At 45.0% G+C, this 16,328-nt stretch overlaps 1 long non-coding RNA gene and 18 other non-coding genes across 19 annotated transcripts in view; 5 read left to right on the forward strand and 14 right to left on the reverse strand.

Moving 5' to 3' along the window:
• Positions 1-16,328, reverse strand: part of LOC148679708 (uncharacterized) — an 890,299-nt gene that overhangs the window by 741,343 nt on the left and 132,628 nt on the right. The gene's annotated exons all lie outside the window — the stretch shown is intronic.
• LOC147844184 (U5 spliceosomal RNA) lies at positions 743-858 on the reverse strand. The gene has a single exon (XR_015492263.1). It is a non-coding gene; the product is annotated as a U5 spliceosomal RNA (small nuclear RNA).
• On the reverse strand, positions 1,966-2,081 carry LOC147844185 (U5 spliceosomal RNA). Its single transcript, XR_015492264.1, has one exon. It is a non-coding gene; the product is annotated as a U5 spliceosomal RNA (small nuclear RNA).
• LOC147844186 (U5 spliceosomal RNA) lies at positions 3,188-3,303 on the reverse strand. The gene has a single exon (XR_015492376.1). It is a non-coding gene; the product is annotated as a U5 spliceosomal RNA (small nuclear RNA).
• On the forward strand, positions 4,004-4,075 carry trnad-guc (transfer RNA aspartic acid (anticodon GUC)). Its single transcript has one exon. It is a non-coding gene; the product is annotated as a tRNA-Asp (tRNA).
• LOC147844188 (U5 spliceosomal RNA) lies at positions 4,410-4,525 on the reverse strand. The gene has a single exon (XR_015492265.1). It is a non-coding gene; the product is annotated as a U5 spliceosomal RNA (small nuclear RNA).
• On the reverse strand, positions 5,633-5,748 carry LOC147844189 (U5 spliceosomal RNA). The gene has a single exon (XR_015492266.1). It is a non-coding gene; the product is annotated as a U5 spliceosomal RNA (small nuclear RNA).
• On the forward strand, positions 6,450-6,521 carry trnad-guc (transfer RNA aspartic acid (anticodon GUC)). The gene has a single exon. It is a non-coding gene; the product is annotated as a tRNA-Asp (tRNA).
• LOC147844191 (U5 spliceosomal RNA) lies at positions 6,856-6,971 on the reverse strand. Its single transcript, XR_015492267.1, has one exon. It is a non-coding gene; the product is annotated as a U5 spliceosomal RNA (small nuclear RNA).
• Positions 8,079-8,194, reverse strand: LOC147844192 (U5 spliceosomal RNA). Its single transcript, XR_015492268.1, has one exon. It is a non-coding gene; the product is annotated as a U5 spliceosomal RNA (small nuclear RNA).
• Positions 8,893-8,964, forward strand: trnad-guc (transfer RNA aspartic acid (anticodon GUC)). Its single transcript has one exon. It is a non-coding gene; the product is annotated as a tRNA-Asp (tRNA).
• LOC147844194 (U5 spliceosomal RNA) lies at positions 9,298-9,413 on the reverse strand. The gene has a single exon (XR_015492334.1). It is a non-coding gene; the product is annotated as a U5 spliceosomal RNA (small nuclear RNA).
• Positions 10,521-10,634, reverse strand: LOC147844195 (U5 spliceosomal RNA). The gene has a single exon (XR_015492383.1). It is a non-coding gene; the product is annotated as a U5 spliceosomal RNA (small nuclear RNA).
• Positions 11,744-11,859, reverse strand: LOC147844196 (U5 spliceosomal RNA). The gene has a single exon (XR_015492335.1). It is a non-coding gene; the product is annotated as a U5 spliceosomal RNA (small nuclear RNA).
• On the forward strand, positions 12,561-12,632 carry trnad-guc (transfer RNA aspartic acid (anticodon GUC)). The gene has a single exon. It is a non-coding gene; the product is annotated as a tRNA-Asp (tRNA).
• On the reverse strand, positions 12,967-13,082 carry LOC147844198 (U5 spliceosomal RNA). Its single transcript, XR_015492269.1, has one exon. It is a non-coding gene; the product is annotated as a U5 spliceosomal RNA (small nuclear RNA).
• LOC147844199 (U5 spliceosomal RNA) lies at positions 14,190-14,305 on the reverse strand. Its single transcript, XR_015492270.1, has one exon. It is a non-coding gene; the product is annotated as a U5 spliceosomal RNA (small nuclear RNA).
• LOC147844200 (U5 spliceosomal RNA) lies at positions 15,410-15,525 on the reverse strand. The gene has a single exon (XR_015492271.1). It is a non-coding gene; the product is annotated as a U5 spliceosomal RNA (small nuclear RNA).
• On the forward strand, positions 16,227-16,298 carry trnad-guc (transfer RNA aspartic acid (anticodon GUC)). The gene has a single exon. It is a non-coding gene; the product is annotated as a tRNA-Asp (tRNA).

Consider the following 16,328-nt stretch of genomic DNA (forward strand, 5'->3'; position numbering starts at 1 on the left):
GCCTGTCTTAAGGAAAAATGGCTTGGCTTCGGTTTGGTGAGACTGCTGGCAGAAAGTGTCCACCCACGCTTAACATATCCAATAGCACGCTAGTCTTTGTTAGTATAGTGGTCAGTATTTCCATGTGTCACCCGGATGATCAGGGTTCGCTTCCCTGCCAGGGGGTGCTTTTTTTAGGATGCTAAACTCCTCTCAAAAACTTGAGCTTCAGCATGAATCTGTCCAAAAAAACAAGCCCACAGTGCGACGTTCGTCGGAAGAAACTTGCAGCCTTTTGCTCTCAGGCACCCTCAACATAATAGTGCAGCTGAACAGTTTACATTCTTGCATAAGTGATCCTCGTTAGTATAGTGGACAGTATCTCTGCCTGTCACGCGGAACACCGGGGTTCGATTCCCCGACGGGGAGGCGTTTTCTTCAAGACGCTGAACTCCTTACCCCACCTCAGGCTTAAGCATAAAGCTGTCCAAAGAAACAAACCCACCATACAATATTGGCCATGTCCTTCTTGTGGTAAATAAGAGCTCGATTTTGCTCACTCGCTTTTTTGCTGCGGTTCCAAAGACTGCAATTGTGAAGAGAGGGAGAAAAAGACACACAGATCCAAGATTGCTGCGCTTTAGAGAATGAGCTAAGAGCAACTTCATTTGATCGCCGGATTGATAACAACCATTCTGTCTAGGCTAATCTACTGACACAAACACTCTTCCACATCTCGTTCTGCAATTCAACATCTTAATGCAGCTCTGCAGATAGCAGAGCACCCAAAAATAAACAAAACTCACAATAGTTCCTCCCCACGGAAATCTTTAGTAAAAGGCGAAAGATTTGTGCGTGATTGAAGAGAAACTCGAGCTGTAACACTATGCTGCTTAATCAGAGCAGTTGGCCATACACAGCACAATGTTCGGCAAGGGTGACTGCAAGGCACGTTGGCCTCGTAATCCTACTTTGTTGAAATGAAGGCATCGAAGCATTACGCAGTACAGAATGAGCTCACACAGAAAGAGGTGCAGTCTTTGGTTAAGACAAATATATCCACATTTTCAAAGCTGCAGTGATGTCACCATGTAAAATTGTGTTATTAGGACATCAGGCAGATTAGAGCCCAGTCCTTGGTAACAGCCAAAGGTTTTGAGGGTGACTATAACCAGCAGAAGCTACAGTTTGCCCTTTGGGCTGAACCCATCGGTCGTTGTTTTTATTACATGTCTGACTCTGCCTGTCTTAAGGAGGAATGGCTTGGCTTCGGTTTGGTGAGACTGCTGGCAGAAAGTGTCCACCCACGCTTGACATAACCAAAAGCACGCTAGTCTTTGTTAGTATAGTGGACAGTATTTCCATGTGTCACCCGGATGATCAGGGTTCGCTTCCCTGCCAGGGGGGGCTTTTTTTAGGATGCTAAACTCTTCTTAAAAACTTGAGCTTCAGCATGAATCTGTCCAAAAAAAAAACAAGCCCACAGTGCGACGTTCGTCGGAAGAAACTTGCAGCCTTTTGCTCTCAGGCACCCTCAACATAATAGTGCAGCTGAACAGTTTACATTCTTGCATAAGTGATCCTCGTTAGTATAGTGGACAGTATCTACGCCTGTCACGCGGAAGACCGGGGTTCGATTCCCCGATGGGGAGGCATTTTCTTCAAGACGCTGAACTCCTTACCCCACCTCAGGCTTAAGCATAAAGCTGTCCAAAGAAACAAACCCACCATTCAATATTGGCCATGTCCTTCTTGTGGTAAAAAAGAGCTCGATTTTGCTCACTCGTTTTTTTGCTGCGGTTCCAAAGATTGCAATTGTGAAGAGAGGGAGAAAAAGACACACAGATCCAAGATTGCTGCGCTTTAGAGAATGAGCTAAGAGCAACTTCATTTGATCGCCGGATTGATAACAACCATTCTGTATAGGCTAATCTACTGACACAAACACTCTTCCACATCTCGTTCTGCAATTCAACATCTTAATGCAGCTCTGCAGATAGCAGAGCACCCAAAAATAAACAAAACTCACAATAGTTCCTCCCCACGGAAATCTTTAGTAAAAGGCGAAAGATTTGTGCGTGATTGAAGAGAAACTCGAGCTGTAACACTATGCTGCTTAATCAGAGCAGTTGGCCATACACAGCACAATGTTCGGCAAGGGTGACTGCAAGGCACGTTGGCCTCGTAATCCTACTTTGTTGAAATGAAGGCATCGAAGCATTACGCAGTACAGAATGAGGTCACACAGAAAGAGGTGCAGTCTTTGGTTAAGACAAATATATCCACATTTTCAAAGCTGCAGTGATGTCACCATGTAAAATTGTGTTATTAGGACATCAGACAGATTAGAGCCCAGTCCTTGGTAACAGCCAAAGGTTTTGAGGGTGACTATAACCAGCAGAAGCTACAGTTTGCCCTTTGGACTGAACCCATCGGTCGTTGTTTTTATTACATGTCTGACTCTGCCTGTCTTAAGGAGGAATGGCTTGGCTTCGGTTTGGTGAGACTGCTGGCAGAAAGTGTCCACCCACGCTTGACATAACCAAAAGCACGCTAGTCTTTGTTAGTATAGTGGACAGTATTTCCATGTGTCACCCGGATGATCAGGGTTCGCTTCCCTGCCAGGGGGGGCTTTTTTTAGGATGCTAAACTCCTCTTAAAAACTTGAGCTTCAGCATGAATCTGTCCAAAAAAAAAAAAGCCCACAGTGCGACGTTCGTCGGAAGAAACTTGCAGCCTTTTGCTCTCAGGCACCCTCAACATAATAGTGCAGCTGAACAGTTTACATTCTTGCATAAGTGATCCTCGTTAGTATAGTGGACAGTATCTCCGCCTGTCACGCGGAAGACCGCGGTTCGATTCCCCGACGGGGAGGCATTTTCTTCAAGACGCTGAACTCCTTACCCCACCTCAGGCTTAAGCATAAAGCTGTCCAAAGAAACAAACCCACCATACAATATTGGCCATGTCCTTCTTGTGGTAAATAATAGCTCGATTTTGCTCACTCGCTTTTTTGCTGCGGTTCCAAAGACTGCAATTGTGAAGAGAGGGAGAAAAAGACACACAGATCCAAGATTGCTGCGCTTTAGAGAATGAGCTAAGAGCAACTTCATTTGATCGCCGGATTGATAACAACCATTCTGTCTAGGCTAATCTACTGACACAAACACTCTTCCACATCTCATTCTGCAATTCAACATCTTAATGCAGCTCTGCAGATAGCAGAGCACCCAAAAATAAACAAAACTCACAATAGTTCCTCCCCACGGATATCTTTAGTAAAAGGCGAAAGATTTGTGCGTGAGTGAAGAGAAACTCGAGCTGTAACACTATGCTGCTTAATCAGAGCAGTTGGCCATACACAGCACAATGTTCGGCAAGGGTGACTGCAAGGCACGTTGGCCTCGTAATCCTACTTTGTTGAAATGAAGGCATCGAAGCATTATGCAGTACAGAATGAGCTCACACAGAAAGAGGTGCAGTCTTTGGTTAAGACAAATATATCCACATTTTCAAAGCTGCAGTGATGTCACCATGTAAAATTGTGTTATTAGGACATCAGACAGATTAGAGCCCAGTCCTTGGTAACAGCCAAAGGTTTTGAGGGTGACTATAACCAGCAGAAGCTACAGTTTGCCCTTTGGACTGAACCCATCGGTCGTTGTTTTTATTACATGTCTGACTCTGCCTGTCTTAAGGAGGAATGGCTTGGCTTCGGTTTGGTGAGACTGCTGGCAGAAAGTGTCCACCCACGCTTGACATAACCAAAAGCACGCTAGTCTTTGTTAGTATAGTGGACAGTATTTCCATGTGTCACCCGGATGATCAGGGTTCGCTTCCCTGCCAGGGGGGGCTTTTTTTAGGATGCTAAACTCCTCTTAAAAACTTGAGCTTCAGCATGAATCTGTCCAAAAAAAAACAAGCCCACAGTGCGACGTTCGTCGGAAGAAACTTGCAGCCTTTTGCTCTCAGGCACCCTCAACATAATAGTGCAGCTGAACAGTTTACATTCTTGCATAAGTGATCCTCGTTAGTATAGTGGACAGTATCTCCGCCTGTCACGCGGAAGACCGGGGTTCGATTCCCCGACGGGGAGGCATTTTCTTCAAGACGCTGAACTCCTTACCCCACCTCAGGCTTAAGCATAAAGCTGTCCAAAGAAACAAACCCACCATACAATATTGGCCATGTCCTTCTTGTGGTAAAAAAGAGCTCGATTTTGCTCACTCGCTTTTTTGCTGCGGTTCCAAAGACTGCAATTGTGAAGAGAGGGAGAAAAAGACACACAGATCCAAGATTGCTGCGCTTTAGAGAATGAGCTAAGAGCAACTTCATTTGATCGCCGGATTGATAACAACCATTCTGTCTAGGCTAATCTACTGACACAAACACTCTTCCACATCTCGTTCTGCAATTCAACATTTTAATGCAGCTCTGCAGATAGCAGAGCACCCAAAAATAAACAAAACTCACAATAGTTCCTCCCCACGGAAATCTTTAGTAAAAGGCGAAAGATTTGTGCGTGATTGAAGAGAAACTCGAGCTGTAACACTATGCTGCTTAATCAGAGCAGTAGGCCTGACACAGCACAATGTTCGGCAAGGGTGAGTGAAAGGCACGTTGGCCTCGTAATCCTACTTTGTTGAAATGAAGGCATCGAAGCATTACGCAGTACAGAATGAGCTCACACAGAAAGAGGTGCAGTCTTTGGTTAAGACAAATATATCCACATTTTCAAAGCTGCAGTGATGTCACCATGTAAAATTGTGTTATTAGGACATCAGACAGATTAGAGCCCAGTCCTTGGTAACAGCCAAAGGTTTTGAGGGTGACTATAACCAGCAGAAGCTACAGTTTGCCCTTTGGACTGAACCCATCGGTCGTTGTTTTTATTACATGTCTGACTCTGCCTGTCTTAAGGAGGAATGGCTTGGCTTCGGTTTGGTGAGACTGCTGGCAGAAAGTGTCCACCCACGCTTGACATAACCAAAAGCACGCTAGTCTTTGTTAGTATAGTGGACAGTATTTCCATGTGTCACCCGGATGATCAGGGTTCGCTTCCCTGCCAGGGGGGGCTTTTTTTAGGATGCTAAACTCCTCTTAAAAACTTGAGCTTCAGCATGAATCTGTCCAAAAAAAAAACAAGCCCACAGTGCGACGTTCGTCGGAAGAAACTTGCAGCCTTTTGCTCTCAGGCAACCTCAACATAATAGTGCAGCTGAACAGTTTACATTCTTGCATAAGTGATCCTCGTTAGTATAGTGGACAGTATCTGCGCCTGTCACGCGGAAGACCGGGGTTCGATTCCCCGACGGGGAGGCATTTTCTTCAAGACGCTGAACTCCTTACCCCACCTCAGGCTTAAGCATAAAGCTTTCCAAAGAAACAAACCCACCATACAATATTGGCCATGTCCTTCTTGTGGTAAAAAAGAGCTCGATTTTGCTCACTCGCTTTTTTGCTGCGGTTCCAAAGACTGCAATTGTGAAGAGAGGGAGAAAAAGACACACAGATCCAAGATTGCTGCGCTTTAGAGAATGAGCTAAGAGCAACTTCATTTGATCGACGGATTGATAACAACCATTCTGTCTAGGCTAATCTACTGACACAAACACTCTTCCACATCTCGTTCTGCAATTCAACATCTTAATGCAGCTCTGCAGATAGCAGAGCACCCAAAAATAAACAAAACTCACAATAGTTCCTCCCCACGGAAATCTTTAGTAAAAGGCGAAAGATTTGTGCGTGATTGAAGAGAAACTCGAGCTGTAACACTATGCTGCTTAATCAGAGCAGTTGGCCATACACAGCACAATGTTCGGCAAGGGTGACTGCAAGGCACGTTGGCCTCGTAATCCTACTTTGTTGAAATGAAGGCATCGAAGCATTACGCAGTACAGAATGAGGTCACTTAGAAAGAGGTGCAGTCTTTGGTTAAGACAAATATATCCACATTTTCAAAGCTGCAGTGATGTCACCATGTAAAATTGTGTTATTAGGACATCAGACAGATTAGAGCCCAGTCCTTGGTAACAGCCAAAGGTTTTGAGGGTGACTATAACCAGCAGAAGCTACAGTTTGCCCTTTGGACTGAACCCATCGGTCGTTGTTTTTATTACATGTCTGACTCTGCCTGTCTTAAGGAGGAATGGCTTGGCTTCGGTTTGGTGAGACTGCTGGCAGAAAGTGTCCACCCACGCTTGACATAACCAAAAGCACGCTAGTCTTTGTTAGTATAGTGGACAGTATTTCCATGTGTCACCCGGATGATCAGGGTTCGCTTCCCTGCCAGGGGGGGCTTTTTTTAGGATACTAAACTCCTCTTAAAAACTTGAGCTTCAGCATGAATCTGTCCAAAAAAAAAACAAGCCCACAGTGCGACGTTCGTCGGAAGAAACTTGCAGCCTTTTGCTCTCAGGCACCCTCAACATAATAGTGCAGCTGAACAGTTTACATTCTTGCATAAGTGATCCTCGTTAGTATAGTGGACAGTATCTCCGCCTGTCACGCGGAAGACCGGGGTTCGATTCCCCGACGGGGAGGCATTTTCTTCAAGACGCTGAACTCCTTACCCCACCTCAGGCTTAAGCATAAAGCTGTCCAAAGAAACAAACCCACCATACAATATTGGCCATGTCCTTCTTGTGGTAAATAAGAGCTCGATTTTGCTCACTCGCTTTTTTGCTGCGGTTCCAAAGACTGCAATTGTGAAGAGAGGGAGAAAAAGACACACAGATCCAAGATTGCTGCGCTTTAGAGAATGAGCTAAGAGCAACTTCATTTGATCGCCGGATTGATAACAACCATTCTGTCTAGGCTAATCTACTGACACAAACACTCTTCCACATCTTGTTCTGCAATTCAACATCTTAATGCAGCTCTGCAGATAGCAGAGCACCCAAAAATAAACAAAACTCACAATAGTTCCTCCCCACGGAAATCTTTAGTAAAAGGCGAAAGATTTGTGCGTGATTGAAGAGAAACTCGAGCTGTAACACTATGCTGCTTAATCAGAGCAGTTGGCCATACACATCACAATGTTCGGCAAGGGTGACTGCAAGGCACGTTGGCCTCGTAATCCTACTTTGTTGAAATGAAGGCATCGAAGCATTACGCAGTACAGAATGAGCTCACACAGACAGAGGTGCAGTCTTTGGTTAAGACAAATATATCCACATTTTCAAAGCTGCAGTGATGTCACCATGTAAAATTGTGTTATTAGGACATCAGACAGATTAGAGCCCAGTCCTTGGTAACAGCCAAAGGTTTTGAGGGTGACTATAACCAGCAGAAGCTACAGTTTGCCCTTTGGACTGAACCCATCGGTCGTTGTTTTTATTACATGTCTGACTCTGCCTGTCTTAAGGAGGAATGGCTTGGCTTCGGTTTGGTGAGACTGCTGGCAGAAAGTGTCCACCCACGCTTGACATAACCAAAAGCACGCTAGTCTTTGTTAGTATAGTGGACAGTATTTCCATGTGTCACCCGGATGATCAGGGTTCGCTTCCCTGCCAGGGGGGGCTTTTTTTAGGATGCTAAACTCCTCTTAAAAACTTGAGCTTCAGCATGAATCTGTCCAAAAAAAAAACAAGCCCACAGTGCGACGTTCGTCGGAAGAAACTTGCAGCCTTTTGCTCTCAGGCACCCTCAACATAATAGTGCAGCTGAACAGTTTACATTCTTGCATAAGTGATCCTCGTTAGTATAGTGGACAGTATCTACGCCTGTCACGCGGAAGACCGGGGTTCGATTCCCCGATGGGGAGGCATTTTCTTCAAGACGCTGAACTCCTTACCCCACCTCAGGCTTAAGCATAAAGCTGTCCAAAGAAACAAACCCACCATTCAATATTGGCCATGTCCTTCTTGTGGTAAAAAAGAGCTCGATTTTGCTCACTCGCTTTTTTGCTGCGGTTCCAAAGATTGCAATTGTGAAGAGAGGGAGAAAAAGACACACAGATCCAAGATTGCTGCGCTTTAGAGAATGAGCTAAGAGCAACTTCATTTGATCGCCGGATTGATAACAACCATTCTGTCTAGGCTAATCTTCTGACACAAACACTCTTCCACATCTCGTTCTGCAATTCAACATCTTAATGCAGCTCTGCAGATAGCAGAGCACCCAAAAATAAACAAAACTCACAATAGTTCCTCCCCACGGAAATCTTTAGTAAAAGGCGAAAGATTTGTGCGTGATTGAAGAGAAACTCGAGCTGTAACACTATGCTGCTTAATCAGAGCAGTAGGCCTGACACAGCACAATGTTCGGCAAGGGTGAGTGAAAGGCACGTTGGCCTCGTAATCCTACTTTGTTGAAATGAAGGCATCGAAGCATTACGCAGTACAGAATGAGCTCACACAGAAAGAGGTGCAGTCTTTGGTTAAGACAAATATATCCACATTTTCAAAGCTGCAGTGATGTCACCATGTAAAATTGTGTTATTAGGACATCAGACAGATTAGAGCCCAGTCCTTGGTAACAGCCAAAGGTTTTGAGGGTGACTATAACCAGCAGAAGCTACAATTTGCCCTTTGGACTGAACCCATCGGTCGTTCTTTTTATTACATGTCTGACTCTGCCTGTCTTAAGGAAAAATGGCTTGGCTTCGGTTTGGTGAGACTGCTGGCAGAAAGTGTCCACCCACGCTTAACATATCCAATAGCACACTAGTCTTTGTTAGTATAGTGGTCAGTATTTCCATGTGTCACCCGGATGATCAGGGTTCGCTTCCCTGCCAGGGGGTGCTTTTTTTAGGATGCTAAACTCCTCTCAAAAACTTGAGCTTCAGCATGAATCTGTCCAAAAAAACAAGCCCACAGTGCGACGTTCGTCGGAAGAAACTTGCAGCCTTTTGCTCTCAGGCACCCTCAACATAATAGTGCAGCTGAACAGTTTACATTCTTGCATAAGTGATCCTCGTTAGTATAGTGGACAGTATCTCCGCCTGTCACGCGGAAGACCGGGGTTCGATTCCCCGACGGGGAGGCGTTTTCTTCAAGACGCTGAACTCCTTACCCCACCTCAGGCTTAAGCATAAAGCTGTCCAAAGAAACAAACCCACCATACAATATTGGCCATGTCCTTCTTGTGGTAAATAAGAGCTCGATTTTGCTCACTCGCTTTTTGCTGCGGTTCCAAAGACTGCAATTGTGAAGAGAGGGAGAAAAAGACACACAGATCCAAGATTGCTGCGCTTTAGAGAATGAGCTAAGAGCAACTTCATTTGATCGCCGGATTGATAACAACCATTCTGTCTAGGCTAATCTACTGACACAAACACTCTTCCACATCTCGTTCTGCAATTCAACATCTTAATGCAGCTCTGCAGATAGCAGAGCACCCAAAAATAAACAAAACTCACAATAGTTCCTCCCCACGGAAATCTTTAGTAAAAGGCGAAAGATTTGTGCGTGATTGAAGAGAAACTCAAGCTGTAACACTATGCTGCTTAATCAGAGCAGTTGGCCATACACAGCACAATGTTCAGCAAGGGTGACTGCAAGGCACGTTGGCCTCGTAATCCTACTTTGTTGAAATGAAGGCATCGAAGCATTACGCAGTACAGAATGAGCTCACACAGAAAGAGGTGCAGTCTTTGGTTAAGACAAATATATCCACATTTTCAAAGCTGCAGTGATGTCACCATGTAAAATTGTGTTATTAGGACATCAGGCAGATTAGAGCCCAGTCCTTGGTAACAGCCAAAGGTTTTGAGGGTGACTATAACCAGCAGAAGCTACAGTTTGCCTTTTGGACTGAACCCATCGGTCGTTGTTTTTATTACATGTCTGACTCTGCCTGTCTTAAGGAGGAATGGCTTGGCTTCGGTTTGGTGAGACTGCTGGCAGAAAGTGTCCACCCACGCTTGACATAACCAAAAGCACGCTAGTCTTTGTTAGTATAGTGGACAGTATTTCCATGTGTCACCCGGATGATCAGGGTTCGCTTCCCTGCCAGGGGGGGCTTTTTTTAGGATGCTAAACTCCTCTTAAAAACTTGAGCTTCAGCATGAATCTGTCCAAAAAAAAAACAAGCCCACAGTGCGACGTTCGTCGGAAGAAACTTGCAGCCTTTTGCTCTCAGGCACCCTCAACATAATAGTGCAGCTGAACAGTTTACATTCTTGCATAAGTGATCCTCGTTAGTATAGTGGACAGTATCTACGCCTGTCACGCGGAAGACCGGGGTTCGATTCCCCGATGGGGAGGCATTTTCTTCAAGACGCTGAACTCCTTACCCCACCTCAGGCTTAAGCATAAAGCTGTCCAAAGAAACAAACCCACCATTCAATATTGGCCATGTCCTTCTTGTGGTAAAAAAGAGTTCGATTTTGCTCACTCGCTTTTTTGCTGCGGTTCCAAAGATTGCAATTGTGAAGAGAGGGAGAAAAAGACACACAGATCCAAGATTGCTGCGCTTTAGAGAATGAGCTAAGAGCAACTTCATTTGATCGCCGGATTGATAACAACCATTCTGTCTAGGCTAATCTACTGACACAAACACTCTTCCACATCTCGTTCTGCAATTCAACATCTTAATGCAGCTCTGCAGATAGCAGAGCACCCAAAAATAAACAAATTTCACAATAGTTCCTCCCCACGGAAATCTTTAGTAAAAGGCGAAAGATTTGTGCGTGATTGAAGAGAAACTCGAGCTGTAACACTATGCTGCTTAATCAGAGCAGTTGGCCATACACAGCACAATGTTCGGCAAGGGTGACTGCAAGGCACGTTGGCCTCGTAATCCTACTTTGTTGAAATGAAGGCATCGAAGCATTACGCAGTACAGAATGAGGTCACTTAGAAAGAGGTGCAGTCTTTGGTTAAGACAAATATATCCACATTTTCAAAGCTGCAGTGATGTCACCATGTAAAATTGTGTTATTAGGACATCAGACAGATTAGAGCCCAGTCCTTGGTAACAGCCAAAGGTTTTGAGGGTGACTATAACCAGCAGAAGCTACAGTTTGCCCTTTGGACTGAACCCATCGGTCGTTGTTTTTATTACATGTCTGACTCTGCCTGTCTTAAGGAGGAATGGCTTGGCTTCGGTTTGGTGAGACTGCTGGCAGAAAGTGTCCACCCACGCTTGACATAACCAAAAGCACGCTAGTCTTTGTTAGTATAGTGGACAGTATTTCCATGTGTCACCCGGATGATCAGGGTTCGCTTCCCTGCCAGGGGGGGCTTTTTTTAGGATGCTAAACTCCTCTTAAAAACTTGAGCTTCAGCATGAATCTGTCCAAAAAAAAAACAAGCCCACAGTGCGACGTTCGTCGGAAGAAACTTGCAGCCTTTTGCTCTCAGGCACCCTCAACATAATAGTGCAGCTGAACAGTTTACATTCTTGCATAAGTGATCCTCGTTAGTATAGTGGACAGTATCTCCGCCTGTCACGCGGAAGACCGGGGTTCGATTCCTCCGACGGGGAGGCGTTTTCTTCAAGACGCTGAACTCCTTACCCCACCTCAGGCTTAAGCATAAAGCTGTCCAAAGAAACAAACCCACCATACAATATTGGCCATGTCCTTCTTGTGGTAAATAAGAGCTCGATTTTGCTCACTCGCTTTTTGCTGCGGTTCCAAAGACTGCAATTGTGAAGAGAGGGAGAAAAAGACACACAGATCCAAGATTGCTGCGCTTTAGAGAATGAGCTAAGAGCAACTTCATTTGATCGCCGGATTGATAACAACCATTCTGTCTAGGCTAATCTACTGACACAAACACTCTTCCACATCTCGTTCTGCAATTCAACATCTTAATGCAGCTCTGCAGATAGCAGAGCACCCAAAAATAAACAAAACTCACAATAGTTCCTCCCCACGGAAATCTTTAGTAAAAGGCGAAAGATTTGTGCGTGATTGAAGAGAAACTCAAGCTGTAACACTATGCTGCTTAATCAGAGCAGTTGGCCATACACAGCACAATGTTCAGCAAGGGTGACTGCAAGGCACGTTGGCCTCGTAATCCTACTTTGTTGAAATGAAGGCATCGAAGCATTACGCAGTACAGAATGAGCTCACACAGAAAGAGGTGCAGTCTTTGGTTAAGACAAATATATCCACATTTTCAAAGCTGCAGTGATGTCACCATGTAAAATTGTGTTATTAGGACATCAGGCAGATTAGAGCCCAGTCCTTGGTAACAGCCAAAGGTTTTGAGGGTGACTATAACCAGCAGAAGCTACAGTTTGCCCTTTGGACTGAACCCATCGGTCGTTGTTTTTATTACATGTCTGACTCTGCCTGTCTTAAGGAGGAATGGCTTGGCTTCGGTTTGGTGAGACTGCTGGCAGAAAGTGTCCACCCACGCTTGACATAACCAAAAGCACGCTAGTCTTTGTTAGTATAGTGGACAGTATTTCCATGTGTCACCCGGATGATCAGGGTTCGCTTCCCTGCCAGGGGGGGCTTTTTTTAGGATGCTAAACTCCTCTTAAAAACTTGAGCTTCAGCATGAATCTGTCCAAAAAAAAAACAAGCCCACAGTGCGACGTTCGTCGGAAGAAACTTGCAGCCTTTTGCTCTCAGGCAACCTCAACATAATAGTGCAGCTGAACAGTTTACATTCTTGCATAAGTGATCCTCGTTAGTATAGTGGACAGTATCTCCGCCTGTCACGCGGAAGACCGGGGTTCGATTCCCCGACGGGGAGGCATTTTCTTCAAGACGCTGAACTCCTTACCCCACCTCAGGCTTAAGCATAAAGCTGTCCAAAGAAACAAACCCACCATACAATATTGGCCATGTCCTTCTTGTGGTAAATAAGAGCTCGATTTTGCTCACTCGCTTTTTTGCTGCGGTTCCAAAGACTGCAATTGTGAAGAGAGGGAGAAAAAGACACACAGATCCAAGATTGCTGCGCTTTAGAGAATGAGCTAAGAGCAACTTCATTTGATCGCCGGATTGATAACAACCATTCTGTCTAGGCTAATCTACTGACACAAACACTCTTCCACATCTCGTTCTGCAATTCAACATCTTAATGCAGCTCTGCAGATAGCAGAGCACCCAAAAATAAACAAAACTCACAATAGTTCCTCCCCACGGAAATCTTTAGTAAAAGGCGAAAGATTTGTGCGTGATTGAAGAGAAACTCGAGCTGTAACACTATGCTGCTTAATCAGAGCAGTTGGCCATACACATCACAATGTTCGGCAAGGGTGACTGCAAGGCACGTTGGCCTCGTAATCCTACTTTGTTGAAATGAAGGCATCGAAGCATTACGCAGTACAGAATGAGCTCACACAGACAGAGGTGCAGTCTTTGGTTAAGACAAATATATCCACATTTTCAAAGCTGCAGTGATGTCACCATGTAAAATTGTGTTATTAGGACATCAGACAGATTAGAGCCCAGTCCTTGGTAACAGCCAAAGGTTTTGAGGGTGACTATAACCAGCAGAAGCTACAGTTTGCCCTTTGGACTGAACCCATCGGTCGTTGTTTTTATTACATGTCTGACTCTGCCTGTCTTAAGGAGGAATGGCTTGGCTTCGGTTTGGTGAGACTGCTGGCAGAAAGTGTCCACCCACGCTTGACATAACCAAAAGCACGCTAGTCTTTGTTAGTATAGTGGACAGTATTTCCATGTGTCACCCGGATGATCAGGGTTCGCTTCCCTGCCAGGGGGGGCTTTTTTTAGGATGCTAAACTCCTCTTAAAAACTTGAGCTTCAGCATGAATCTGTCCAAAAAAAAAACAAGCCCACAGTGCGACGTTCGTCGGAAGAAACTTGCAGCCTTTTGCTCTCAGGCACCCTCAACATAATAGTGCAGCTGAACAGTTTACATTCTTGCATAAGTGATCCTCGTTAGTATAGTGGACAGTATCTACGCCTGTCACGCGGAAGACCGGGGTTCGATTCCCCGATGGGGAGGCATTTTCTTCAAGACGCTGAACTCCTTACCCCACCTCAGGCTTAAGCATAAAGCTGTCCAAAGAAACAAACCCACCATTCAATATTGGCCATGTCCTTCTTGTGGTAAAAAAGAGCTCGATTTTGCTCACTCGCTTTTTTGCTGCGGTTCCAAAGATTGCAATTGTGAAGAGAGGGAGAAAAAGACACACAGATCCAAGATTGCTGCGCTTTAGAGAATGAGCTAAGAGCAACTTCATTTGATCGCCGGATTGATAACAACCATTCTGTCTAGGCTAATCTTCTGACACAAACACTCTTCCACATCTCGTTCTGCAATTCAACATCTTAATGCAGCTCTGCAGATAGCAGAGCACCCAAAAATAAACAAAACTCACAATAGTTCCTCCCCACGGAAATCTTTAGTAAAAGGCGAAAGATTTGTGCGTGATTGAAGAGAAACTCGAGCTGTAACACTATGCTGCTTAATCAGAGCAGTAGGCCTGACACAGCACAATGTTCGGCAAGGGTGAGTGCAAGGCACGTTGGCCTCGTAATCCTACTTTGTTGAAATGAAGGCATCGAAGCATTACGCAGTACAGAATGAGCTCACACAGAAAGAGGTGCAGTCTTTGGTTAAGACAAATATATCCACATTTTCAAAGCTGCAGTGATGTCACCATGTAAAATTGTGTTATTAGGACATCAGACAGATTAGAGCCCAGTCCTTGGTAACAGCCAAAGGTTTTGAGGGTGACTATAACCAGCAGAAGCTACAGTTTGCCCTTTGGACTGAACCCATCGGTCGTTGTTTTTATTACATGTCTGACTCTGCCTGTCTTAAGGAAAAATGGCTTGGCTTCGGTTTGGTGAGACTGCTGGCAGAAAGTGTCCACCCACGCTTAACATATCCAATAGCACACTAGTCTTTGTTAGTATAGTGGTCAGTATTTCCATGTGTCACCCGGATGATCAGGGTTCGCTTCCCTGCCAGGGGGTGCTTTTTTTAGGATGCTAAACTCCTCTCAAAAACTTGAGCTTCAGCATGAATCTGTCCAAAAAAACAAGCCCACAGTGCGACGTTCGTCGGAAGAAACTTGCAGCCTTTTGCTCTCAGGCACCCTCAACATAATAGTGCAGCTGAACAGTTTACATTCTTGCATAAGTGATCCTCGTTAGTATAGTGGACAGTATCTACGCCTGTCACGCGGAAGACCGGGGTTCGATTCCCCGATGGGGAGGCATTTTCTTCAAGACGCTGAACTCCTTACCCCACCTCAGGCTTAAGCATAAAGCTTTCCAAAGAAACAAACCCACCATACAATATTGGCCATGTCCTTCTTGTGGTAAAAAAGAGCTCGATTTTGCTCACTCGCTTTTTTGCTGCGGTTCCAAAGACTGCAATTGTGAAGAGAGGGAGAAAAAGACACACAGATCCAAGATTGCTGCGCTTTAGAGAATGAGCTAAGAGCAACTTCATTTGATCGCCGGATTGATAACAACCATTCTGTCTAGGCTAATCTACTGACACAAACACTCTTCCACATCTCGTTCTGCAATTCAACATCTTAATGCAGCTCTGCAGATAGCAGAGCACCCAAAAATAAACAAAACTCACAATAGTTCCTCCCCACGGAAATCTTTAGTAAAAGGCGAAAGATTTGTGCGTGATTGAAGAGAAACTCGAGCTGTAACACTATGCTGCTTGATCAGAGCAGTTGGCCATACACAGCACAATGTTCGGCAAGGGTGACTGCAAGGCACGTTGGCCTCGTAATCCTACTTTGTTGAAATGAAGGCATCGAAGCATTACGCAGTACAGAATGAGGTCACTTAGAAAGAGGTGCAGTCTTTGGTTAAGACAAATATATCCACATTTTCAAAGCTGCAGTGATGTCACCATGTAAAATTGTGTTATTAGGACATCAGACAGATTAGAGCCCAGTCCTTGGTAACAGCCAAAGGTTTTGAGGGTGACTATAACCAGCAGAAGCTACAGTTTGCCCTTTGGACTGAACCCATCGGTCGTTGTTTTTATTACATGTCTGACTCTGCCTGTCTTAAGGAGGAATGGCTTGGCTTCGGTTTGGTGAGACTGCTGGCAGAAAGTGTCCACCCACGCTTGACATAACCAAAAGCACGCTAGTCTTTGTTAGTATAGTGGACAGTATTTCCATGTGTCACCCGGATGATCAGGGTTCGCTTCCCTGCCAGGGGGGGCTTTTTTTAGGATGCTAAACTCCTCTTAAAAACTTGAGCTTCAGCATGAATCTGTCCAAAAAAAAAACAAGCCCACAGTGCGACGTTCGTCGGAAGAAACTTGCAGCCTTTTGCTCTCAGGCACCCTCAACATAATAGTGCAGCTGAACAGTTTACATTCTTGCATAAGTGATCCTCGTTAGTATAGTGGACAGTATCTCCGCCTGTCACGCGGAAGACCGGGGTTCGATTCCCCGACGGGGAGGCATTTTCTTCAAGACGCTGAACTCCTTAC

Source organism: Danio rerio, chromosome 5, assembly GCF_052040795.2.
Source record: "Danio rerio strain M-AB ecotype USA chromosome 5, GRCz13ab, whole genome shotgun sequence".
NCBI classification, from domain to species: Eukaryota; Metazoa; Chordata; class Actinopteri; order Cypriniformes; family Danionidae; genus Danio; species Danio rerio.